Source organism: Pelodiscus sinensis, chromosome 1 (genome assembly GCF_049634645.1).
Source record: "Pelodiscus sinensis isolate JC-2024 chromosome 1, ASM4963464v1, whole genome shotgun sequence".
NCBI classification, from domain to species: Eukaryota; Metazoa; Chordata; order Testudines; family Trionychidae; genus Pelodiscus; species Pelodiscus sinensis.
The window spans coordinates 177,113,364-177,141,083 of NC_134711.1; the positions used below are offsets into that span (position 1 = coordinate 177,113,364).

The 27,720-nt window shown below is 38.0% G+C and overlaps 1 long non-coding RNA gene across 1 annotated transcript in view; it reads left to right on the forward strand.

Moving 5' to 3' along the window:
• LOC106732409 (uncharacterized) overlaps positions 1-23,563 on the forward strand; it is a 33,585-nt gene extending 10,022 nt beyond the window's left edge. The window contains exons 3-4 of the long non-coding RNA XR_001368672.3: positions 15,068-15,137; positions 23,036-23,563. This is a non-coding gene — a long non-coding RNA (uncharacterized LOC106732409). The remainder of the gene's footprint in view (positions 1-15,067; positions 15,138-23,035) is intronic.
• Positions 23,564-27,720: the final 4,157 nt, after the last annotated feature.

A 27,720-nucleotide genomic window follows, 5' to 3' on the forward strand; every position in this document is an offset into this window, starting at 1 on the left:
CAACCATATGCTGATCACGGAGGGCATGATTGCGTATGTATGCTACAGTGAAGTTATACCATCTTTGAAATTCTTGTCTTGAAGGTTTTCAGATTTAAACTTATCAGTTTAGTTCAACAAGGTGAGATTTGTAGCTCCTGGTATCTGAATCCCTTAGGGATCCACTAGCCCGGAAAATTACTTGAAGGGTTTCACTGAATGGGTGTATAAGACCTTTTATTTGATCAAAGTAATACAAAGACATAAATAATATGGTTGTGCTGGAGACCTCTATGACTTCTTTAAGCTAGTAAGTGGAAATTTATTTTTCATGGCAATAAAAACAGGATGCCTCTGTGTAAAAAGAAATGCTATGTTGTTTATCATGGATTGTGATGCTCTGAATTTCTGAAGAATATCTCATAGCTACTGGAAACAGTTTAACTGGTGTAGGACAACTTTTCTTGGTGCAGCTCATTAAGGAGAAAGTCCCTAATCAGCTGTTCAAGCACAGAAATACTCATGGAGAATTGCAGAATTGTTTGGTGGTAGTTATATCCAGACTATATTTCTCCAGCACTACAAGAAATTAGTCTCAAAAGTTTGTATTGAATGTCCTTTCTGCATCTAATACTAGAAGACAGTGACTGTCTTTCATTTATTTGAAGATGTGTGATATTTTCAGAATATTTACTTTCCAGGTAAGAAAGCCACATTGGTCAAAGTGAATTAGTAGTTATCAGGATAAAATTAGCCAGTTTTCTAACAGTTTTACCAATATGTTATCATCTATATAGCTTATTTATAACAACTGGTGTAACTCACAGTCATCTGGATTTTATTTTTTTGGCGGGGGGAGAGGAATAATTTTGGCTTTCTAACAGTAGTCGGGTGATTATTCATGATCAAAAGAGGGAGGAAATATTTGTAGTATTTGAAGCTCTAGACCTCACAAAAAGATTTATGGGAATTACCTCTAAAGTTGTCCAGCCCTGGAGATGTGCATGTTTGAAGGGCCCCATAGCATTTTCAAATCTCCCTGGGCATAGTTTTACAGCCAACTGCACTTTTTTTACTAGACTTTTTGCAGGACTTTAGCTACTCCAAATAAGTATGTATTTATGTTGCAATATGAGTTCATGAGGAGGGACAGAGTTTATTTTTGTTTTGTACAATTTAAACAATGTGTCTGTTTTGGGTTATTGGTTTTTATTTTTGTTACTTGAGAATTTCCCATATAATTGGCAGTACATCATGGAAGGCATATTTTCGCATCTGTATCCTGACTTTATTTCCAATTTAAAAAAAAAATCATGATATTGGAAGAGAAATGTTTGTGTCATCTCAAACTTCTTAGGAAGCATCTATCATCAACCATTGCCCGAATGGTATCAGTTTCTTTTCTACAATGAACTAAGCTGTGAAAATGCAATTTTGGTTCCTATAATATGTGAGGTCATGCCTCTAACACATCCCCTTCAATCCATGGAGAACTTTCTCATTGTCTTGTGTTTTAAAGTATTATTTTAAATGTGCCCAATCTAATCCCCATTAAATCAATGGAAAATTATATTACTGAGCATTGGATGGGTCCCTTTCTCTGTTGAGCAAATTTCTCTGAACAAATTCTTTTAAAAAAGTATATTAGAAGGCAATTCTCATCTTATTAGTTGGTCTTGGATATCCCATGTTTCTATTCAGGTACATGGTTTAAGATAATTACATTTTCTTTGAGGCTAAATTCTTTGTGATTGATTTTGTCTCAGATTTATTCTAGATGAAGAATCATGAATTTTGGAAGGGAAAATAAAACTTTACTGTTTTGATTCAGAAGATTTCAGACATCCTTTTTTTTCCTCCATGAAGATAAATGTTAAGGTTTTAGATTTAATTTTCCTTGAGAAATTGGAAACCATTTTATCTAATATGTATTTGAAAATATTAAAGGCTTCTCCAAGAACAGATGAATTATTTATATATACAAAGATTAAAGTAACCAAAAAGAGTATTTATTTGTATTAATATAGCTATTCTTTTTGAGCAATGTCAGAAAAAATAATTTTCACCCATATAACTTTACTTTAATGTAAAAACATGCTCAGATATGTTTACTGAACTAAGGTAAAATACATTTTCCCTTTCTTAAGAACAGAGAAAACTTCGTTTGAATAGTTAAAACATAAATACAAATATAGAATTTTAAAGGATGCAGAAGAGGTATGAAATTGATTTCAATTAATATTTATATCTTAGGAGTTCTGTGGACATGTTCCTTTTATAAAGTTGCTTGGTAGAGTATCCTTCATAGATAAACTGTTGGGTAATTAATCTTCCATCAACCAAATAATTAAAAGAAACATCTAAATTGATCATTGCTCTTACCAGTGATGCCTGAGATTCTCATATCTACTTTAGATTGAGTTAAAAAAAGAGGAAGAGGTAGGCTAGACAGAACCGAATAAAGGGATTATGAAAGACCCAAATCTTAATGGTTGAGAATTTCCCCAATGCAATAACAATGCAGAGTCCTGTAGAACCTTAGCTCTGATCAAAATAACTCCCCTTATTTTGAAATAATAAGTGGAGCCATCCTCATCACCAAGCCTGTTATTTCAAAATAATGGTCTGGTTATTTTGAAATCTGCACTCCTGCTTTACTTGGGGAATAAGCTTATTTTAAAATAGTTTTTTCAGGAGTTATTATTTTGAATTTAGTTATTTTAAAATAATTTCCTAATGTAGACATGCCATTAGCGAGTAACTGATTTATTAGGGCATAAGCTTTGGTGTCTAAAACCCACTTCATCAGATGAATAAGGGTATGTCTACATTACATTCCTCTTTTGAGAGAGGAATGCAAATATAGCTAAGCAAAATTGCAAATGAAGCACGAATTTGAATTTCCTGTGCTCATTTGCATAATTACGTCCCGGTGCTATTTCAAAAAACCCTATTTTGAAAAAAGAAATGCTGTCTAGACGCAGTTATTTCGAAAGAAAAACCTTTTTTCAAAATTACCCTTAAACCTCTCAATAGCTTTTCCTTCATAAACGGGATATGAATTTTATCTAGTCAAGGCTTTGAGGAGTTTTATCTTAGTAAAACATTGTTTCAACTTTCCTATTCTTGGGGGATTAAGAAATATTGAAGACTACATGAAAATGTATGTGAAAAATTGTATTTCCTTCCTTCCTTCCTTCCTTCCTTCCTTCCTTCCTTCCTCCCCCCCCCCCCCCAAAGTCTACTGCAGAAGATAAGTGAGGGCAACTTCCCTGGCACCCTTTAAAAAAAATAACACAATGTTTTATGGGTGCAATCTTATGATATGCAATAAGTATGAGGATCACAACAGAAGACCTTTTGTGCAGGAAAAGGCAGCAGAATAATTTGACTTTTCCTGTCTGCTATGGTTGGACACCGATGGTAGTACAGACTTCATGATGGCCTATGGCGCCTGATCAGTCTCTTCTTTCAAAAGATTAGCAGAAAAGTGGCAAGTAGTTACCACCTGGTTTATGGTCTATGATTTCAGTAAACTGCCAAAGAACATAGACAACAAGAGCTAAAAACTTCAAACTCCTTTCTATCTAAGTATTTTACTTTAGACTTTTGTTTAAGAGTCTGGGAGACAACCTGGCCTTCTAGAATTTTAGGGTGTGAAATGTGGGAGAGGAAGGCAAGAGTGCATGTGTAAGCACCTATCACATCCCAAGGGAAGGCACTAGCAAGACATATTCCAAAGGTTAAGTGACTACATGCTATCTCTTCAAAACATGCTAACAACAGATTTGCAAGTTTTGTGTTGCATTGGAAACCCTGAGAAACTGTAAACCTATTATATACAAATTATTGACACAAAATTTTGGCAAAATTATCTGATGCACAAGAGAAGGATGGAGAACAGTATTAGTCACCACTGAATAGGCAAAACCTTAGACTGACTCTAAGACTGATATAACATGTAACCAATTGTCTGATCAGTAAGATATTAATATGCTAACAATGATTATTTTGCAATGAGTAACAATTCTTTAGTTGGTATATTACAAAGGGATGGCTCACTCCTTAGATTTTTGTGAGAGATTTATTTACTGTATTAACTCAGTGATTTAACTAATTTAATACTAATTAAATTCCTTTGTTAATCTATTAGTTTCTTAATTTGATTTTCAACAACTGAATTGAATTAATTCCTAGTGTAGTTCAAGTTATTTTTTATTTTAGCATTTTAATAAAATTAAAAATATTGAAACTTTTTAAATCTTTATGCTAGCTGTCAGAATTTCACTCACTGTGACTGATGCTTCCTTTCACTCTGTTTTATACATGCATACCTACAGTGACTTCAACACATTTACTTCTCATTTACTCCAGCATAAGTAAAGGATAATTGGTCTCAGCTAACCGGTGTACAATATCCCAAGGAAGGCAAAAAGGACTTGATCCAAAGCCTTCTGAAGTCAAGGAAAGGAATGTATCAGACTGACGTAAGAGGACTGGATATTAAATGGTTATGACTATAGACAGAACAAAGGCATTAAACTTGTAATAGAAACAATATTATAAGCAAGGGTATGTCTACACTACCCTCCTAGTTCGCACTAGGAGGGTAATGTAGGCATACCGCACTTGCAAATGAAGCCCGGGATTTGAATTTCCCGGGCTTCATTTGCATAAGCGGGGAGCCGCCATTTTTAAAACCCCGCTTGTTCGAACCCTGTGCAGCGCGGCTACACGGGGCTCGAACTAGGTAGTTCGGACTAGGATTCCTATTCCGAATTACCGGTACACCTCATGAAGTCCTAGTCCGAACTACCTAGTTCGAGCCCCGTGTAGCCGCGCTGCACGGGGTTCGAACAAGCGGGGTTTTAAAAATGGCGGCTCCCCGCTTATGCAAATGAAGCCCAGGAAATTCAAATCCCGGGCTTCATTTGCAAGTGCGGTATGCCTACATTACCCTCCTAGTGCGAACTAGGAGGGTAGTGTAGACATACCCCAACACATTTATACTGATTTGTTACTAGAAGATTTTCCAAAATAAAATAACAATCTAGCAGAGGGAACTTTTCATGCATTATGAATTTTTTTGGGGGGTTCTGTTTAATATTAAATAAGACTAACCGTGTCAAAATATGAATTATGTAATTTGAACCTTTTAAATGGGCTGTGTTAGTCATTATTCAGCAAAAACAAAAAAAACACAACAACAAATGGTCTGGTAGCACTTTATAGACTAACGAAACATGTAGATGGTATCATGAGCTTTCGAGGGGATAGCCCACTTCTTCAGCTGACCGGAATTATGAGTTGGGATATGAAAACTCGAAATAAATAGTAGAGGGAAAGAGAAGGGGGGAAAGAAAGAAGGGAAGGGGTGGGACACAGAGCATCATTAAGTATCTGGAGAATGGGTATTTAAACCTAAACAGATAAAAATCAAAGTCAATAGATAGATTCCGAAAACAGGAAGGATACCACTCAGAGAGCTGTTAGCACCTTCAGTGGGTATTAAGTAGGTAGAGTCCACACCAGTCCATATTACGCTTGAATCCATTAGCATGTGAATTGAATTTGTGGATGAACTGGGATTCCAGGTCTTCTCTGTGTATTTGGCTTGTAGAGCTGGTTTGTGACAAGACAGCTACTTGCAGGTCTGTCAGACTGGTTAGACAAGCAGAAATGCTCACCAACAGGCTTCTGTATACTTCCTTTATGTATATCCAATTTGTGTCCATTGATTCTTTCCCACAGAGACTGTCTAGTTTGTTCAATATATATATAGCAGTGGGGCACTGCTGGCATTTGATGTCTTAGATTAAATTACTGGATGTACAGTCAAATGACCCTTTGATTTTGTGGCTTATGTTGTTTGCTCCAGTGATGAATGCGCCACTTTAGATATGTGTGCAGAGTTGGCATCTTTTTTGGTTGCAGGGCTGGGTTCCTGGAGATTTATGATGTGATTGTGTGGCATAGTTATCAGAAAGAATACATTTCAGGTTAGGCGGTTGTCTGTAAGCAAGAATAGGTTTTTCTCCTAAGGCCTCTGAGAGTGAGGGATCATGTTCCAAGATGGGTTGTAGATTGTGTACAATGCATTGGAGGGGTCTGAGTTGTGGACTGTAGGTAACAACAAGAGGAGTTCTGTTATTTTCTCTTTTGGGTCTGTCTTGAAGTACTTCATGTCTGGGTATTTTTTTGGCTCTGTCAATTTGTTTTTTCACTTCCCCAGGTGGGTATTTCAGTTTTAGGAATGTTCTGTAAAGATCCTGTAGGTGACTGTCTCTGTTTGTGTGGGGTGAGCAAATCTGATTGTATCGTAGGGCTTGGCTGAATACAATCAACTGAAAAATGTGTCTGGGATGGAACCTGGAAGCATGAAGGTAAGTGTAGTGGTCGGTAGTGTTATAGGGTGGTGGAAATTTGTCCATTATTTAACAGTACTGTAGTGTCCAGGAAGTGGATTTCCCTTGTGGACTGGTCCAGGCTTAGGTTGACAGTAGGGTGGGAGTTGTTGAAATCCTTGTGGAATTCTTCAGGTGTCTCTTTACCTCGAGTCCATAAGACGAAGATGTGATCAATGTAGTGTAAGTAAAGTAGGGGTGTTTGGGGCAAGAGCTGAGGAAACCTTGTTTAAGGAGAGCCATAAAGATGTTGGCATATTGTGGTACCATGAGATTGCCCATGGCTGTGCCACTGATTTGGAGATAGAAATTGTTTCTGAATTGGAAGTAGTTGTGGGTGAGGATGACGTCGCAGAGCTGTGTAATCAGGTGTGCAGTGTTGTTATCGGGGATGGTGTTCCTGATGGCCTGTAACCATCTTTGTGTGGAATGTTGGTGTAAAGGACTTCTACATTCATGGTGGCTAGGATGGTATTTTCAGGAAGATTACTGATGTTTTGAAGTTTCCTCAGGAAGTCAGTGGTATCGCAGAGGTAGCTAGGAGTGTTGGTAGCATAGTGTCTGAGGAGGGAGTTGATATAGCCAGATAATCCTGTGGTAAGTGTGCCAATGCTGGAGATGATGGGCCATCCGGGATTACCAGGTTTGTGTATTTTGGGTATTAGATAGAAAGTTCCTGGTCAGGGAACAGTTGCTAGACTCCTTGACTTTTAACCACACAGCTGTGTTGGTAGGGCCATGTTTCTAAAAGCTTAAAAACTGCATAGTGTAGCCAAAGCCTTAATCAAATATTAGGAACAATGACTGGGACTATCGGCCTGGGAAGAAAGAAAAGAATATTGAAAATGTTTGTTGTGAGTATCTACGAAGAAGCCATTGACATAAGGTGCATCTACACAAAAGAGCTTACCTGGAAACAAGCTACTCAAATTGAGCTACATCAAATGCGAAACAGGGAGCATCTACATAGCACATATTTCAAAATAGAGCACTCTTCCTTTGACTTCCCTTACTCCTCGTACAAGGAGGGTTACAGAAGTCAGGGTAAGAAGTCCTCCAGCTTAATAATATTTTGACATTTATTTCAGTTATTTTGCAATAATGTTGCTTTGTATATGTATCAATATGGTATTCTGTATAGCAGTGTTTCTGAAAGTGTTTCACGGAATCATTCTCAGAAACACATTAACTGGCCACCCTGGTTTGTCTATTTACCAATGTTGCAGACACGGAGCCTTGCGGATGTCATTGGCTTTGTTTCATCCTTTGCAGCCAAGGGGAGCTGCAGAAGTGGTGGCCTGGCCCTCTCCCCTTGGCTGCAAAGGATGAAACAGAGCCAAAGGCAGCTGTGAAGCTCTGTGGCTGTGGTGCAGTAAATAAACAAACTGGGGCAGCCAGTTAATGTGTTTCTGAGAGTGATTCTGCAGAGCACTTTCAGAAATACTGCTGTATAGGAACCTTAAGAGGTTCATAGTCCTGATGAGATCAGTACTATCAAAGATTATGTTGCCATAAACTTACTGGAAGAGATGTTCCCTATTAATTAACATATCTTTATAATTGCTGAAGCTACGCATATACCATATGACTAAAAGTCAAATGATTTTTTAGGCATTCATTTAGCAAATAGTGTTGTTATTCTAATTACATACACGCATTAATTAAACTCAACAACTTGTCTTTAGATTGTATTTTTAATTAATTTTTCCTGCTCATTGGTCTTTACAAACTTGAGAGATCATTTATGGTTTTTAAACAAAATATACAGACCATCAGGCTTGCTGGGAAAGATATCTAATATATCTAAATATATCCAATATCCAGTAGCTTACTTGCTGGAATGAATGCACGTCATTTTTGCTCTTAAAAGATGCTAAAGGTCTTGGAAAATGACAGTTTTCCACTGAGTATGATTTTTGCCAGACACTAAAACAGATTGCTTCTCTTTAAACTTATGTAGGCAAATAACTACAAGTTAGAATGAAGGATGCCATTTGTAGCCATACTTGGCAGCTGTCTACTTTTAAACTTAATCCCTTCTGAGAGTAGATTTGGAAACCCATACAATATAAAGCTCATTGAATTTGAATTTTCCACTCCTGCTTTGCAATAGTGTCTTATATTTTTAGGATTTTAATGATATCCTCTAGATAGATGGCTTTGATGTGAACATAGCAGCTAAGTGAAGGCTGACATACAAAGAGATTTTAAGTAGCAGACCACAAATATTATTAAAACTGAACACAGGGAAGGGCCCTACTTATCCATCACCTGTACTCTTCTATGCCAAGTATTTAATTACCTCCAGTACAGGGGTTACAGGGCTCCTACTATATAACCCTTAACTTCAGCCTACTTCCTAAAACTCAGCTCACTCTGGCTATGTCTACACTGCCACAGTGCCCCAAAATAGCTATCTCTCGTCTTCACAGCAAGCCCATTATTTTGAAATATAACAGGCTTGAAATTCCAATGTCCCTGTAAACCTCATTCCATGAGGAGTAAGGGATGTTTCAGAATAGTGGGCCATTTCAAAATTTGGTGCTGTGTAGACAGTGTCAAATTATGAAGTAAACTATTTCAAAATAAGATAGAAATAAGATACGTAATTCACATAACTCAAATTACGTATCTTATTTTGAGCTATGGTGCAGTGTAGACGTACCCTCTGAATCCTATCTTTGTCTCTCTCGTATACGTGCATGCCTACCCCCAGCCAGGGGACAGAGTGCAGAAGGATGGAACCTCTGCCTGCAAAGACTGCTAGATCTCACCCTATCCTGTGAGCCCAAGGCCCATCATCAAAATCACAGGGTCTCTGTGCACCAATGTCTAGTTTTCAACCCCATCATCCTTGTCCCTGGTACGAAAAGTCCCGCCTTACGTATTTCTTAACTGCATGTCAGTCCCCTTCCCAGACAAATTCGTGATGATTGTAACAAATACACTTATTCTGTTTTAATGAAATCCCCCCTTGTCTCCTATGTCCAGGAATAGCCTCATGACCTCCCTATTCACTTTCTTCCTAGACACGTCTGCACAAGTTGGGTTGTTAGCCCATCCCCATCTGATGAGCATTTCAGACTATACTAACTTGCAGCCATGATTGCTTAATGTGCAGTCTCAGTTTGTTCTTTCCACTGGGAAATACGAGGAGAGAAGGGATTGGATGTTCTTCCTGGTTCCTTCAGAGTAGCTCTGAGAGCAGGCACTCACAGGGGCAATGGCTGTACCTCTGGCCAAAATTTGACAAGTATTTCCTGTCTCCCAAATCAGGTAAGTGGACAGGCCACAAAGAATAGTGTGCTCTTACAGCATATCCACAGTCTCCCCTCCCATGAGCAACCAGACCTGTCACAGTTGGCCAGAGAAACAGGGCTCTTTCCGGACCCTATAGCAGCGCTGCATGACCCTTGGCTCCCTCTTCACCCCACCCACAGGGGGATGGTGAGCTGCCAAAAGGGAACCAGCATGGAATCCCTCCTTAAGGGGGCTTCTACTTGGACTTTAGAACTCTTATATGTTATGTTCTTCATACATAAGACAACTGCTATTACATTATGGCAGCTGTTTCTGGGATAGTGAGTAACTTTTTCTCTGCTGGAACAGAGCTTAAAAAAGACTCCATGTGGCTCCTGCTCCAGGTTAAATCCTAAGAACTCAGGAATGCAGACCAATCTCCTCCCCAAGAGGAGAGGAAGAGCTTCCTGGGAGAGGAAGAGCTTCCTGGTATTCCTTAGTAAATGTTTCCATCCCTTGATGGTGGGGCATTCCCCTTTCACCTACACTTGTTGAAATGGGTGGGTAGTATTTGGTGTCCATAGGGTTGACTGCTTGCCATTTGAACTGAGCTAAACATTGCTACTCATTCTTTAGTTTCTATTACATTTCCATTACAAGTCCATTTCCCTTTTCAGTTAATTGGCTGACATATTTTCTCCAGTTTTCTTCAGACCTAACACATTGGTTGAAATCCTGACCTCTCTCCAGTTATTTCAGCAGAGCCATAATTTCATTTGTTATCCATGATTATGGTCAAATTTAAAGTCATTTAAAAATGTTGGGGTTTTGCTGTTGGGATAATTAGACTTAATGACTCCAACATCTTGATTTTCTTTCTTAATATGCTCCGAGCTGCAAGTCTTGCTATCAAGCTTAATAAGGTGATCTGCCTTAGCACTCAAAAAGGATTCTGCAAAAATTTGAAAATTATTTGTCTAATCAGTGACAGAAGTTTGTGCCCAAAAAGAGCTTTTAAAGAGAGATTTAATCAAATGCTCATGGAGATGCTGCTCAACTGCATTATATGTGTGCATTGGGAGTTCCTTTCTAATGGGCAATACTGATAGATATGCAAAGGATGCTTTTCCTACTAGGGCCTGAGAACACAGTCTTTTGCCTGGTATGAAGAAACTGGAAATGGAATCAAACTCAGGTATCCCGTGTGAAAGCAGCAATAGTATGTTATGTTACTTGATACAGGTAGGCATTTCTTACTCTCCACTACATTAAAAAATACAATTTGTCATATTAAACAGTAACATGCATACAAAAATACTCAATATACTTCATTCTAAGTCTTAGGGGTCATGAAAAAAGATGCCTATTTGTACTGAGTAGTTCAGAATATACGTATACTAACCGTGACTCTCGGCAATAGCATATATGTATATTTGTATTTTAAGTAAGTGGCACAGTTTGCAATCACTTAACAGTATGCATACGTACATATACAAATTATATTTGAGATTTATTTGTGTACATATTAATATTGAAGTAATATCTGTAAAACTCTAAAAAGGATCCGGGGGAAATTGAGGGATAATAAATGGGCAAAATAAAAGCAGACAATTCACACAATGTGTAATTAAGTTGCAGGAGGTGTTTGAGGATAAATATTTAGCAAGATGCCAAAAGGGTTTTGACGTTTATATTATCATAATCATAATATATGTAATTGTTGCTAATGAGTTTTGGAAGGGATATTAAACTTCAGAGTTTCCGTCAATTTCTAACATCAAAGGTCAGAATGAGACTTAATGCTGGGAGCATTTTATCCCATATTGTCGACTGCAGGATTCTTTTCTTCTGAAGGGTTTAGTGCTGGCCACAAATGGAAATGAGATACCTGTATTAGAATCATGTGAGGTTTCACCAATGAGGCTGAAAATCATGTAATCTGTAGATTGATACCTCTTTGGTTTGCATTATCCTATGTCTTCATAAGTTCGTACTAAACTTCATGATGTCTCCTACAGGTTGGAACTCTCTAGTCTGGCACTCTTGGCCCTGCCAGACCACGGATGTTGCCAAACCAGAGAGTATTGGATTTGGGAGTTTCAACCTGTACTAAATGTTACTATGTTGTATTAATCTAAATCAAAATTTCACATACCATATGTGATACTTGTGTTGACTAATTTTCCTCTAAACTAAGATGGAAAATAAATTTAGTTGTGCTAATTTCATTTTCTGAAGTCACAGAATCAAGCCTAATATTAGAAAAATATTCAACTTTGAGTTTAAAAAATGGCTTAAAGTATTTGTTTAGTTACGTTTTGAATACAAATGTTTCCATGTTATTTAAATAATAAAACAGAAGAAAAACCAGAGCTTTCAGTTCACAAGCATATAAAACCATTCAGTAAATAGCTGGTCTGACAGTCCATCAGTAACATCACTGAAGTGGTGGAACTACATGTCTTTGTATCAGCTAAAAATTTAGCCACATGCTTTTATCTAGCATCATTAATGCTCAGTGTCACAGGGTTATTTATTTATTTATTTATTTATTTATTTATTTGCTTTTAAAAGCAAACCAGGAATCTTAGCTATAGTATTTTGGAATATATCACATAACCTACCTACCTTCACCCAGAGAGCTATTCATCATTCTATAGAACAATATGCAGGTATAACTCAGCCCAAACTGTTGATGCCATTCTTGAATATATGATTTTAATGGAGTACAGTAGGAATTTCACTCTACTTCTTTTCAGGAGGAATTACTTAGAAGTTCACTTTCTCCTCGACTAATCTACTCACAAGACACTGATGGTTCTGTTCATCAATGAACAAAATCCTGATGTTCTATTTCAGGCTTTATACAGGCACATATTAAGCAAGATATGGGAACACCTCAATAGTCTCACTGAAATCAATGGGGTTACTCACATGCTTAGAGTTAGGAAAAACATATCTTATTGCTGACTCAAGGGCCTTAATTCTTACACAGATTCCTAGATATCTACCATAGTAAGAGTACCAGGATTTGGTCCTATATTAGATGTTGGTTAACTGCAACAACAGGAGATTTAGCACATTTTTTTCCTTATAGTAAAAAATGCTCCCCTAGTTCCATCCCACATATTTTACCTCTGTCTTCTGCCCACAGCATCCTTTAATATTCATTCAAGGTATCATCAGAAGTCATTTTTTATACTGCAATCTCTAAGGAAACTCCCACAGCTTAACTAAGCTAGAGCCATCTGCTCTTAGTGATCCGTACACATAACGCATAGTGACAGACTATCAAGCCATCAGCATGGAATGGCCAATGGTAATTCAGAAAAAGAAAGGTAGAGTCAATGGTGAGAAAGATAGGAAAGCCAGTTCAGAGGGGAAATAAACAAGTGAAATAAGCTTTTGGGTTGTTTACATTTTTAATTGAAGTTCTAGAAAGTCGGAGTAACCTATTTCTCATTGTTAATTTTCCCAGGAATTTCCTGGCAAATTTGCCTTTTGATAAGGAGTGGTCCAGGCTACTTGATTTTAATCCATTTTTAGAAATCTGAATGTACTCCAAGATTGGTCTAGTGGCTATTGTTGATCAATGTTATTTCTGTCCATATCTAATTTTAATGTTCAATCATCACATAATTCTGATGGCATATTGCACTGCTAGTTACAAGTCAACCATTGATTTCCATTGATCTTTTTGGAAAGCAATTGCAATAATTGATTAGGAATAAACTAACTAAGAGAGAGGAAGGCAGAGTGAGAAGAGGTGGGAAAATGACTTTTCTGTGGCTAAGAAGCACTGGAAAAAAATTATTTGAAGTCTGGCAGAGATTTCCAGATTAAAATGGGCACATGGTGACTTTTTCCAAAGCTACGCCATATGTGTAGCTGATTTCATTAAATCTCACAGGGTGAAATTCATCCCAGGCAGAGGGACAATATTAGATCTATGTAACACAAAGAAGTCTCTTAAACACTATTTTTACAATTTACACTGGACTTAACTGGTCAATGAGCCTTGTGGAGGCCCTCTGCACAATGGTGAATTTCATGCTGAACAAATGATAAATCTGAAGGCTCCCACTCACTTCTTCCTCCTTCCAGTTTGCCTTTAAATGTCTCTAGGCAGTCCTTCTGATTACTATTAATTCCTTGAACACATGTAGCTACACTGACAGGTATGAAATTTGATTTTACAATTACCACTGAGGAAGGAAATGGAATGCCAGAAGGTTGATAGTAAAATTCCAGGTTTTACTGATGAATAATATGGGTGGTCATATAATTTATATAAATCTGCACTAATTCGTGTGACACAAATGCTGAGATTATTTCAAAAATGTCCCATGAATGTTATATTTTATCATGTAGACTATGCCTTGTCACTAAAGAGAAGCCCTAATATGTTTTAATTGGAACACATAAGTCCCTTAACTATTTTATCATGAGCAGTAAGCTACAATATAAAGAGTGGTAACTAGCCTTAAGAATTTAGCAAGTTTTTGTAAGACCATGGTAAGAATAAATGCTGTTTTCAAAGCACTAAAGTGTTGACTGAGAAATCGCTTTACTGAACATGGTAAAGTAATACTGTTAAGAGAAGTAAACTTCAGATTTTTAAGCCCTAAGGAAGATATTGTCTATAGAGAAGCTTAATTTCTGAGAGATGCAAACTACCACCGCTCAAGCTTACTTAACCTCCAAATCCTCTCTGATCACAAGAAGTATGCATGTAACACTTTAAACATTTATTTAAAAAATAAGCAAAAACAGTCATTTGTAGAATATTTAAAAAATTGTCATCTAAAGAACAAGATAGATGCACACTTTACATCAAAATATAGAAAAATGATAATACATTGCTTAAAGAGAATATTTATTTGGCTTCTGGGAATTTACACATGAACAATACAGATATATCAAACCCTGTGAGAGTATAGTTTTTAGAACTGACTTTTGGAAAAATGTACTCTGAACTAAAGACAACAGTATTAACAAAAAAAACCCACTGTAGTAAATGGAAAGATTTCTATTAGCTTTAACAGTCTTAGTAATCTTTAGAACAGGCTCTGTGGGAATACATGAATCAGAGGACCAAAAAATAAAAATAAATGGGGGGGGGGGGAACTTCTCTGAATGAATTGTATTTGTCCAGATAAACTTTCCATTCAAAACAGGCTGTAAATTCAATGCAAATTCAAATTACAAGCAATGCAAATTCAAATTACAAGCAATAAGGCTACAGGAACAGGAACATATGGAAGTCTAAAAGACACAATTTTCTCAGTGGCAATGAAATGTGTTGTTTATGCAGATGCTTTGATTGACAGCTTGGTTGAAATATGAAGCGTTTCTTAGACAGAAGGCTCTCTCTTTACAGCAGTGGCTTACCATTGTTTTGTCCCCATTTTAAATGTTGTTTTATTGTTTTTTCCCAAAAGCAGAAGATTTCTTAAAGCTATCAGAAGAATTTTGTTCTAAAAAAAGTCTTGCCTGCTGATTGATTTATGCAAAGTAAGTGATTTGTATTTTTCTTTCTAAATGTCAGATTCAAAAAAGTGTGTTTTTATACATAGAAACTTTCATCTCTCCGCAATAAATGAGATTTGTTTTAACACTTCAAGGCTTAGTGAGGTTGTTATAGAAAAGAAAACTGAGAGGAATAAAACTTTCATATATTTGTAGGTGTTATCATTTACATTTAATGGAAATATGGTAATACATGACCTTATTTTAAAATGTAAATCTGTTGTTTTAGAGACAGTCAAGTATTCAGTATGTATAGTGTTCATTTTGTTCAGTACTTTCCAAAGATTAAATATTATATTATTAATTTTTATAATATTACTTAACTTTAGTAGAGTAATTTAAGTCTATCTTGAGAATTAAGACCTCTAAGAAATCCAGTAAAGTAAATTAGACACATGGTTCAAGCAACAGAATCCAAAGATTACAATATCTGACAAGGGACACAACTTGACCTTCTAGAGAATAAAGATATTCTTTTCCATTTCCCTAAAATTTGGCATCACAAATCATTGGGTCCTCTTGTCCAAATACAACTTTAACAATTGTAGTTTTTTGGAATTTAAGGACAAGCTCTCTGAGAAGGTCATGGTGACTTACAGGACTTACTGGATGAAGGATGGTTGGTGGGAAAAACTTTTATTCAACTCATGGTGGAACTGACAGATACTGCACGTAGGGGCATGCTGTCATTGTTATGACAAGAAACTCATGGTTAAAATCTACATAGAATCTACATACAATCATAGAACACTAGAACTGGAAGGGACCTCGAGAGGTCATCAAGTCCAGTCCCCTGACCTCACGGCAGGATCAAGCACTGTCTAGATCATCCCTGATTGATAGATGTCTATCTAACCTGCTCTTAAATATCTCCAGTGATGGAAATTCCACAACCCCCTTAGGCAATTTATTCCAGTGTTTAACCATCTTGACAGTTAGGAAGATTTTCCTAATGTCCAGCCTAAACCTCCCTTGCTGCAGTTTAAGCCCATTACTTCTTGTTCTATCCTCAGAGACCAAGGAGAACAATTTTTCTCCCTCCTCCTCGCAACACCTTTTTTAGATACTTGAAACCCGCTATCATGTCCATCTCAGTCTTCCCTTTTCTAAACTAAACAAACCCAGTTCTTTCAGTCTTCCGTCAGGGTATGGCTACACTACAGCACTAATTTGAACTAACTTAATTCAAATTAGTTAATTTGAACTAAGCTAATTCGAACTAGTGCATCTAGACCTAAAAACTAGTTCGAATTAACATTTTGCTAATTCGAACTAGCATGTCCACATTGAGTGGACCCTGAACCGAGGTTAAGGATGGCCGGAAGCAGTGCCGGCAGGGCATCAGATTAGGACTTAGAGCGTGGAGCTGCTGTCTCAGGCTAGCCAAGGGCTGTGCTTAAAGGGACCCGACCCCCACCCCGGACAGACAGTTCTCAGGGGTTCCCCTCTTGCAAAACAGTCCTGTCTTGGAGTGCCCTGAGTGCCCACACTCGGCACATCACAGCACTCGGCCATCAGCCCGGCTGCACTTGCCGCAGGCTGCCATCCGGGGGGGGGGTCAATCGGGGGGCTGCAGGAGAGTTTCCACCCCAAGAAGCCAGCAGAGCCACCCCAGTCCTCTCCATTGGGGGCTCGTACCCCATTCCTCCCTCATCTCCTTCCACTTACCCCTCCCTAGCCCCCTCTTCCTGATGTACAAAATAAAGGACACGTGTGTTCAAAAATAGAAACTCTTTATTGAACAAAACTCGGGGAGACTGGGAAAAGGAGGTGGGAGAGGGGAAGAGAGGGTGGGAGAGGGGAGGGCAACTAAAATGATCAGGGGTTTGGAAAGGTCCCATACGAAGAGAGGCTAAAGACACTGGGACTTTTCAGCTTAGAAAAGAGGAGACTGAGGGTGGATATGATAGAAGTCTATAAAAGCACGAGTGGTGTGGAGAGGGTGCATAAAGAAAAGTTCTTCATTAGTTCCCATAATAGAAGGACTAGAGGACACCAGATGAAATGAATGGGTAGCGGGCTTCAAACTAATAACAGAAAGTTCTTCTTCACAAAGCAAACAGTCAACCTGTGGAACTCCTTGCTGCAGGAGGCTGTGAAGGCAACAACTAGAACAGAGTTTAAAGAGAAGTGAGATCAAGTGATGGAGGTTGGGTCCATGGAGTAGTACTAGCCAGGAGATAGGAGTGGTCTCCCTGCCCACAGTTTGTGGAAGGCTGGAGATGGATGGCATGAGACAAATGGCGTGGTCATTGTCTTCGGTCCATCCCCTCCAGGGTCCCTAGTGTTGGCCGCTGTCGGCAGACAGGCTACTGGGCTAGATGGACCTTTGGTCTGACCCAGTACGGCCATTCTAAGCTCAGGGCTCAGGGTCGGGGATCTCACTGGACCACCCTGATTTTCATGCAAACCTGCTCCTGGGTGGCCAGGCTAGAAGCTATCCTGCCCTAGATGGCCACTTTCCTGTGCCTAGTGCGGAGGTCATGGATGAGGTCCACGATCTCCGCACTAGACCAGGTGGGTGCCCGCCTCTTGTGGACCTGGGCAGGCTCCAGGGAACCACCAGCCTGGTCCCGGGAAGAGGCGGAGAGCTGGGTGGCAATGGGTGGCTGGTTCGTGCCGTGCCAGGTGCAGGGTCTGCTGGCTGGGTGCTGGCAGGCTTGCACCTGGCACGGGCATCGTAGCCAGACCATGCCCCTTTAAGGGCTCCGGGGCCAGGTGGGGGGCATAGAGTTTCCCTGGTGTTGGCCAGAGTGGCCACCAGGGCAAGCTGGGGAGGGCTAGCCTCCCACTAGTTCGAAGTAAGAGGCCACACAGCCCTTAATTCGAACTACTTAATTTGAACTAGGCATTAGTCCTCGTAGAATGAGGTTTACCTAGTTCGAATTAAGCGCTCTGCTAGTTCGAATTAAGTTCGAACTAGCGGTTTGCCTGTGTAGCGCCTATCAAAGTTAATTCGAATGACTTCTGTTGGTTCAAATTAACTTTGTAGTTTAGACATACCCTCATAGTTCATGTTTTCTAGACCTTTAATAATTAGTGTTGCTCTTCTCTGGACCTTCTCCAATTTCTCCACATTTTTCTGGAAATGTGGTACTCAGAACTGGACACAATACTACAATTGAGGCCTAATCAGTGCAGAGTAGAGTGGAAGAATGACTTCTCGTGTCTGTTAATGCACCCCAGAATCATGTTTTTTTTTTTTTTTTTTTTTTTTGCAACAGCATTACACTGTTGATGCATAGTTAGCTTGTGGTCCACTATGACTGCTGGATCTCTTTCTATAGTACTACTTCCTAGACAATCACTTCCCATTCCGTATGTGTGAAACTGATTGATTGTTCCTTCCTAAGTGGAGTACTTTGCATTTGTTCATATTAAACTTCATCCTATTTACCTCAGATCATTTCTCCAGATCATTTTGAATTATGACCCTATCCTCTAAAGCACTTAAAACCCCTTCCAGCTTGGTATCAACTGAAAATGTAATAATTGTACTCTTTATGCCATCATTTACATCATTGATGAAGAAATTGAACAGAAGTGGTCTCAAAACAGACCCCTGCAGAACTCTACTTGTGATTCCCTTCTAGCGTGATTGTGAATTGTTAATAACTACTCTCTGAGAATGGTTATCCAGCCAGTTATACACCCACCTTACAGTAGCCCCATCTAGGCTATATTTCCCATGTTTATTGATTAGAAGATCATGCAAGATCATGTCAAATGCCTTTTAAAGTCTAGCTATACTATGTCCACTGTTTCTCCCTTATCCACAAGACTCGTTATCCTATCAAAGAAAGATATCAGATTGGTTTGACATGACTTGTTCTTTACAAATACATGCTGGCTGTTACCTATCACTTTATTTTCTTCCAGATGTTTGCAGATGAATTCCTTAATTACTCACTCCTTTATTTTCCCTGGTACAGAAGTTAAACTGACTAGTTTGAGGTTTCCTGGGTTGTTCTTATTTCCATTTTTATAGATGAGCACTGTATTTGCCCTTTTCTAGTCTTCTGGAATCTCTTCCATCTTCTATATTGTTTCAAAGATGATAGCTAAAGGCTCAGATACCTCCTCTATCAGCTCTTTGAGTATTCTAGGATGCATTTCATCAGGCCCTGGTGACTTGCAGACATCTAACTTTTCTAAGTGATTTTTAACTTGTTTTTTTTTATTTTATCTTCTAAACCTACCCCATTTCTACTAGCATTCTCTATGTTAGGCATCCTGTCACCATCCGTCGTCTTGACGGAAACTGAAACAAAGAAGTCATTAAGCATCTCTTCCATTTCCAAGTTTCCTGTTATTGTTTCTCCCTCTTCACTAAGCAATGGGTCTACCCTGTTCTTGTTCTTCCTCTTGCTCCTAATATACATGTAGAACATCTTCCTGTTACCCTTTGTGCCTCTAGCTAGATTTATCTCTTGTTGTGCCTTTGCTTTTCCCATGCAGAATACCATCCACAATCTGTTATTTGATATTAACAACCTACTTCATGAGCAGACACATGAGTCTCTCTAGCCCCTTAAAGTCCCAAGGACAATGCTTTGTTAGTGATCACTTATACTTCTGCTCTCAAAAGAAAACTTGTAAGATAGGGAGATAAGTCCAACTTGTTTTACCACCAGAGTGCTCAGGAAGCACCATGCTAGAAACAAAACACTTAGAAACCCAGCCTGCAACATCCTCTTCCACATCATACTCAACTCCCAAGCAATTATTTTTGATGGGACTTTTGAGACACACAATCCTTTACAGATGCCTCTCCATTTCCTTCCTTTGATATTTGGAGGCCACATTCCCATTTTTCAAAAGCTCAAGGGCCCTAACTATAGACAAACGGGCGTGAGACTTTATTCATAGTAACTATTGGATTTAATTTATGGTGCAAAAACCATAAGAATGGACATTTTGAATCACACCAAAGGTTTATCTAGCCCAGTATCCTGTCTTCTGATGGTGCTCAATGCAGATGCCACAGAGGGAATGAACAGACCAGGGAATCGTCAAGTGATTCATCCTCTGTCACTCATTTGCAGCCCTGACAAACAGAGGCTTCCGACACCATCCTTGTTAATAGTATGTAATGTCATGGATCTGACCTCCTACCCACAGCCCCCCCACCAGTTTATTTTGAGGGACCACTCTCAAAGCAGATTCTATGACTATATGCTACTTCCTTTCTCCTCCAGGGAGGCAGAGAAAGGATTATTATTTTATGATTGCAGTAATAGCCTACATGTTTTCTAGATCTGTTAAAATACGAAATTAGGTCAGCTCCTTAAATGCTTTAAGTTAGCTTAACCCCATGACTTCTATTACAGCTAAGATTTACAAAAGCTAAGGTTGTTGTGCACAATCTCTATCCCTAACACTTACAAAACCTCTTTGTTAATAAAACACTCTTTCCTTGGTCACAATTGAAAAAGTTTGGCTAACATTTATTCTTCTCTGACTGCACTATACCAACATGTAAGGAAAGATTTTTACAGGGTGCTGAAATAATTTAGATTTTAGAACATTCTGATAGATATGCAATAGAAAGAGAATGAGACTAGTTGTGTAGATTATCCCATAAAAGCTCTTCAAAAAGTTTGTACTTTATTTCCATATAGCTTTTTCAAGAGGCTTTCAAAGAAGCTATATGGAAAAATGCACAGAAACACTACAGACTGTAGTAAAACACAACATATCCATTTTGCTACAATACAGAATGTTAGCCTTTTGCTCACTTAATATTTTTAAAGATGCAAAGTGTTGTTATATTGATCTCTTTAATATTCAAAGCACAGCAAAGATATCTACTAATACATAGTCCTAACAAGTCCCTGGTGAAATGAGATGCATCATCATCATCCTTAATTTGCATAGGAGTTAAGATGGTTATAGATTTTAATTAGAAATTGCCAAAGCTGTATGAGAAACCAATAAATGGATGGGATTAGAATTCTTTTTGCATTCCTCACTCTGTGATTAGTGTTTGGTCTAGAAACACTAGGAAATAGTCTACACTGCAGGGCTTAACTCCAAATAAGCTATGCAAATTGAACTACGTCAATTGCATAGCTTATTTCGAAATAACTTATTTCTAAATAGGGAGAGTCTACACAGCACTTATTTTGAAATGGAGCACTCTTCCTCTGACTTCCCTTATTCCTCGCACAATGAGGGTTACAGGAATTGGAGTAAGAAGTCCTCCAGCTTGACAGCATTTTGACAATATTTTGAAATAACTGCTTGCTGTGTAGATGCGGACTAAGTTATTTCGGAATAGCACTAGTTATTTTGAAATAGAGTTGCAGTGTAAACATACCCATAAAGTTTAACCCTCTTCAGCCAAATTGTCAGCAGAAGACATTGATTGGGGATGCTCACATTTTTAGATATCCAACTTGAGATATTTTGTGCCTGGTTTTATACTCTTCTAGACAGAAAGTGTATACTTTAGGCATAGCAGGAGGCAATGCCTTTCTCTGTATTTTTGAACCAAAAATATCAAATATTTTTTTATTTCAGTCCCTCCTGATAAAGACATAATTACATTTTGCTTTTTGGGGAAATATTTTAAAATGTCTTTTAAGAATTTGATTATAATTAAACTTTGTTCTCAGAACTACAGAACAAACTCCTGTTTTAATGACCAGTAAAGTTAGATTTTAATCTTTGATGAGCTAATTAAGGAAACAAACAATCCATTGTTATAACCAACCAATATTTCATGGGGCTGTAAGTTATGGACCTCCTGCTGAATTTGAACTAAAGTGCTCATGTAGTCACAGTAAAGTGCAGAGGAACAGCGGTTAGAATTATGATTTTTTTTAAAAAAGCATAAAACCGTATATTGAGTATTAACATAAAACGACATTATAATGGGACCGGAAGTCCCTTGCCATGAAAAGGTTGATTGATGAGGATTTTGACAGAGATGATACAGATAAATTACACTGTGGGATAATCTATGCCAAAAATATATGCAAGGATGGATGTGCAAGAAGACATGAGGAGCCCTCCCATTGATTGAAAGAGTGCAGGATCAGACCCTTTATGCGTCAGAATATATTTTGATCAGCCATATTAAAATATCATTGAGTTCCTTCCAACAGTATAAACCTGTGCATTATTAAGTTTTAAGAGCTGTATTTTAAGAGCTTCTTTGTTTTAAGAGCTGTGTTTCATCAGAGAACTCAGATGAGACTATTCTATTCATACTGACCAATATCACAAAAAATGTGCTAAATTAAGTTTGTTAAGAAATGTGTTATGGTCTGCATGTGTGCAGTTATCAAATAGTAATGGGAGTTATAACAGGCGGAAGAAAATGTGAAAACCCTGACCATATATATAGTTTCCTGCTCCCCTAAATGTAATTAGGCAGTCATAAGCAAAATGAAACAAATATCTTTGATTCTGAACTAATTCAAAACATTTAGTAGGCATATATACATTTTGTGATTTAGTCCCAAAAAGAACTATACATCTGCAAACTTTAAAAAAACATAAGTATTTTCTTGTATGTATTTTCAGGTAATGTTAATTGGAAAAAATAATACTTCGATCCTACTCTTATTCCCATGTAGTCAGCTGGTGTCTTTACCATTCATCTCAATGAGAAAAGTAATAGGCTTATATGAAAAAGTTCTAATTTGAATACAAACATTTCATCTTTAAAATTAAATAAAAAAATGCATGAAAAAATTCTCATAAGGTCCCAGTTCAACGGGGTTCTTAATCACATATCTAACTTTAAGCATGTTGGCTTTGCCTTCTAAGTCAATGAGGCTCTTTATATGCTTACATATTTTGCTGAATTGGGACTTTAAAAAAGTAATAGGTTTAAGGAAATTCATGAAACCTTTCTCTATCTCTCTCTCTTACAGGAGCCCCTTCTCAGAACACACACTTCAGTGGAGGTAGTACATTCTCTATGGACACATTTTGCCTTCTCCTGCCTAGGGTGGGAAGAGACTCTAGGCAACTCCCTTGCAGAGGGACAGCAATACATGCTCCCTGAATATGGGCAATGGGCAAAAAGCAGAGTCAAACTGTTCAAGTGAAACTGAAAACTCCAGTAATGCGGGAGTAGGCTCTTTTACATACTTCTACACCACCTATCATCTTATTGGAGAGAAAAGCAATTGCTGATCCATGATCCTCCAAGGATAAAATCATGCCTGCTGTTGCTGCTCCTGATCCTATCCAAGCTACATTCTAGCCCAAAGCTGGAGTTCTCTCATTTGACGTTTGAAAAGCAAAAAAAGGGGACTTTTCAAACTTTTAACTACAAGGACGCTTCCAAAGTACAGCTCAGAAAGCTGAAAGTTTAAAGATTAAAAAATAAAAGCTTTTCAGCGTGATTAAACTGCAGCGAATTTTGCTTTCATCTTAAACATAAAAGTATGTTTTGATGGCTAAAATAATAAAGCACATTGGAAATTGCTTTATAGTTTCTTACGTACGACTTTCATATTTCAAGTACTGCAAACAAGGGGCCCAAATCTTTCTCTCATTGAAGCAAATTAGTGATTACTACTAATGGAATCAGACCCTTTGTCAGTTATTCACCTCAAAATGGCTTCCAAAAAACAGTAGGCTCAGAAGTGGCATTAAAACTTTTCTTTGAAATCTGTTCCACATTGTATTCATGCTGAGAAAGATTGCTTCTCTTTTGAAGCTCTAGACAGCTGTGGTGAGCAAGAGGAATATAATTTTCATTGAAGAGATAAATATATGAATATTTCTGATTATCTGGAGAGGATCTGGGAGAGCAAATGAATAGCTCCTTAGCTGAGGTATGCAAGACTACTGAATACAGTCTGACTACATTAGGCATGATGGTATGGTTCACATCACTGGACTGCAATTTATCAGAACAAAAGTCCAATTTACACATATTCTCCAGTGGAACAGGTAAAATGAGGACCGACAGGTCTTTTAGTTGCTAAACATCTTTTAAATTGATATATTCTGTTTCCGCAGTCATTTTTCCATGCCCAATGATATGCCAGAAACAGAACTGTGCACTAAATCAAGTCTAAAGGCTTGAACACTTTCATTCCCTTCCCACCACATTGCTTTGGGAGCTTTTGTAATTTTCTTCTGCGGACTCAGTAGCTCCTCCATTGAGGTTTGTTTGCTTCACTTTTCTAGGCTTTTAACAGAAGCTCTGTGGACATCTTGAAGCAAACTGCCTGCCCCTGTGGTATTCTCAAATAACTGCTCAGCATGTTGAGCATTGTTTGTATTCCCCAACTAAACCAGAGACCATGGAACCTATTAATATGAAATAATGGAAGTGGTAGGAGAATGTCTATGTGAAGAAGAAAAGAGTGATAAATAGGAAGAGGTGATTAAGCAAGGCTAACATGAAAGGACACATTTTTCAAAAAGTTGTGCAGGGATTTAAATATGTGATTCCCATAAAAGTCAATATAATCACAGAGACACTGAAAGCAAAATAACAAAAATAAAATCATTGTCAGCATAATCACAGCAAATAAAACATTGATCTTCTATCTCAAATAGGCCTCACTTTGTGATTCTAGTGTCCTTTTCTATACTGCTATTCTTTATTTCACAGAAGTTATTCAGATTAAATGCCAGATTCTTCCAGCAAGTTCTAAAACAGTGAGTTTCTTCAAAGAAAAACAAATATTTAGAAGTAACACTTTTATGTTTTCATCCGAGATCATCGAGCTTTCTGGGGCTATGTCTACACTAAGTGTTGTGCTGGCAGAGGCAATGCAAATGAAGCACAGATTATCATTTTCTCACACTTCATTTGCATAATCTCTTCCGATCTGTTTTTGCACAAGGGGGTTTTGTGCAAAAACGAGCAGTGTGGAAGTTTCCCTTTTGCACAAAAACCCCTTTTTTGTGCAAGATCCTTATGCCTCCCCTCCATCGCCCCGCAGTTTTGTGCAAGTGGTTTTTGCTCAAAAAGAACATGTCCGCATTGCTTATTTTTGCACAAAAACCCCTTGCGCAAAAACAGATTGGAAGAGATTATACAAATGAAGTGCAAGAAAATGCTAATCTGCACTTCATTTGTATTGTTTCTTCTGGCAAAACGTGTACTGTAGATATAGCCTAATAATGTACACATATATTAGGGAAAATGACACCTAAGTAACAAGAAAACAGTTATTTTAATAGTTATGTTTATTTCTTTTGTACTGCATAATAGAGAGCAGGACAAAAATACCATATACTTTCTTTGTTTTGTTTCACAAAATGAAGATTTTATCTTCTTTTGAAAATGTTCAGTTTTTCAACACAACAAAACTAAAATTGTTGAAAAGTGCATCATTTTTCTACTAAAGGTTCATCATCATCATCATCATCAACAACCACCATGGGCTCAACCCCCGTTTGATGCCTCTCTCACTACTTCTTTCCATCTGTCCCTCTCCAGTGTGGAGTGGCTTCGTTTCTATAGACTAGCTCTGCACCAATCTACTATATCTACACATTCTGAGTATGTCTACACTACCCCTCTAGTTCGAACTAGCATAATGGATGGTCTGAATAGGGGAGGCAGATCCCACAGAGAGGGTATGTCTAAACTACCCCGCTAGTTCGAACTAGCGGGGTAATGTATGCATACCGAACGTGCAAATGAAGCCCGGGATTTGAATTTCCCAGGCTTCATTTGCATAAGCGGGGAGCCGCCATTTTTAAATCCCCGCTGGTTCGAACCCCGTGTAGCGCGGCTACACGGGGCTCGAACTAGGTAGTTCGGACTAGGTGGAACGAGGTGTACCGGTAGTTCGGAATAGGAAACCTAGTCTGAACTACCTTGTTCGAGCCCCGTGTATCCGCGCTACACGGGGTTCGAACCAGCGGGGATTTAAAAATGGCGGCTCCCCATTTATGCAAATGAAGCCCGGGAAATTCAAATCCCGGGCTTCATTTGCACGTTCGGTATGCATACATAACCCCGCTAGTTCGAACTAGCGGGGTAGTGTAGACATACCCTCTCTGTGGGATCTGCTTCCCCTATTCAGACCATCCATTATGCTGAATACCAGGGTCTTAACTTTTCACTCGTCATTCATTCTGCAAATATGCTCGAATAGCTGTAACTTCCATTGTATAGCCTTCTGCAGTAGGTTCTCTTTTGGCTGTATCTTCCAATATAATTCCTCATTGGTGACCTTCTGCATCATCCTATTCTCAGGATCTTTCTATAACAACTCTTCTCGAATGCCAATATCCTTCTCTTCAAATCTTTCGTTATCACCCATGTCTCACATCCATACAACATGCTGCTAAATACACATGTTTTCAAGATGCTCAGCTTCATTCCTAAGCTAATCACCTTACTTTTCCAGATCTCATCCATCACCTTCAAACTCACTCTTGCTTTTGCTATTCTAGTCACTATTTCTTTCTTACAGTCTAGATCATATGTCATGTTGCTCCCCAAATACGTGAACTTCTCTACATTCTCTGGTTCAAGCCCATCAACACTGATCTTCCTTTCTATTTCCTTGTCTCCAAATACCATTGTCTCTGTTTTATCAATATTCATGCTTAGACATGCCAGTTAAAACATCTCAAATAGTTTATGCAATCTTAATTGTAATTTATACTGTATGAATAAAATATGCTTGTTTACAGAAAAGTAAAATTAAATTGCTTAGTTTAAAATGTTAACTTCACCTTATAAAGCAATTGCTGAGTAAGCCATATAGAAAAACATCACATATTCTAGACATTAAGAAATGCCAGACTTTTCAAAATACTTATAGATTGCACTTTCAGCCAGACAAATGATGCTGGAAGAGTAATACAATAGACGGTTCATAATGTTCATTTCTCTGTTTGGAAGGAACATTGTTACTCAATTAGAAAGCGAACATTTTGCTTAGAAGCCCTATCCTCTTCTATGACCTGACATCAACTGCCTTCTTTTCACTTAGCAAATACTCCTGTTGTGCATTAGGCTCTGGAGTTAAAGAACATAAACAAGTCAGGGTATTTTCTGGGGTTTTATTTGTTTGTTTATTTTATAGTCTGGAATGTCAATTACTCAATCCATTTTACTACTTTACGCTGCTATAATAAAAGCAGCAATTTCTTTTGCTGCACATTTCAGGTATTTTTATACTATCCTATTTGCCTCATAATTAATGTTTTTGTATTTTCTTAGGGTGCTTGAGTATGCTTCAGATTCACAGGATTTTTTTTTTTTAAAAATCACCAGCTTAATTTATATTTCTATAAATTGTTTTCAAAGACAAAAAATCATCATATAACTGTTTCCCCCAGAAAAACTGGAAGAAAAAATAGTACAAAACTGAAAAGAAAAGGCCTTTGTGAGTTCCATCATAGCCTTGCTTGCCAATGAAAGCAGAAACAATTGTGCATAACTCTGGAATGTTTTACAAGGTGAGTTAGAAATAACAGTGCTGTGGTTTAAAGGGAGGAAAGGCAAACATGAATGCATCTATAATAGGAACAAGAACTTCCTTATACTATAAATAAGTAAACTTACCAAATTAATTGGAAGAGAGATTTATTGTTCTAGGATATCACTAAAGTATGTAAGGCACCATAACTC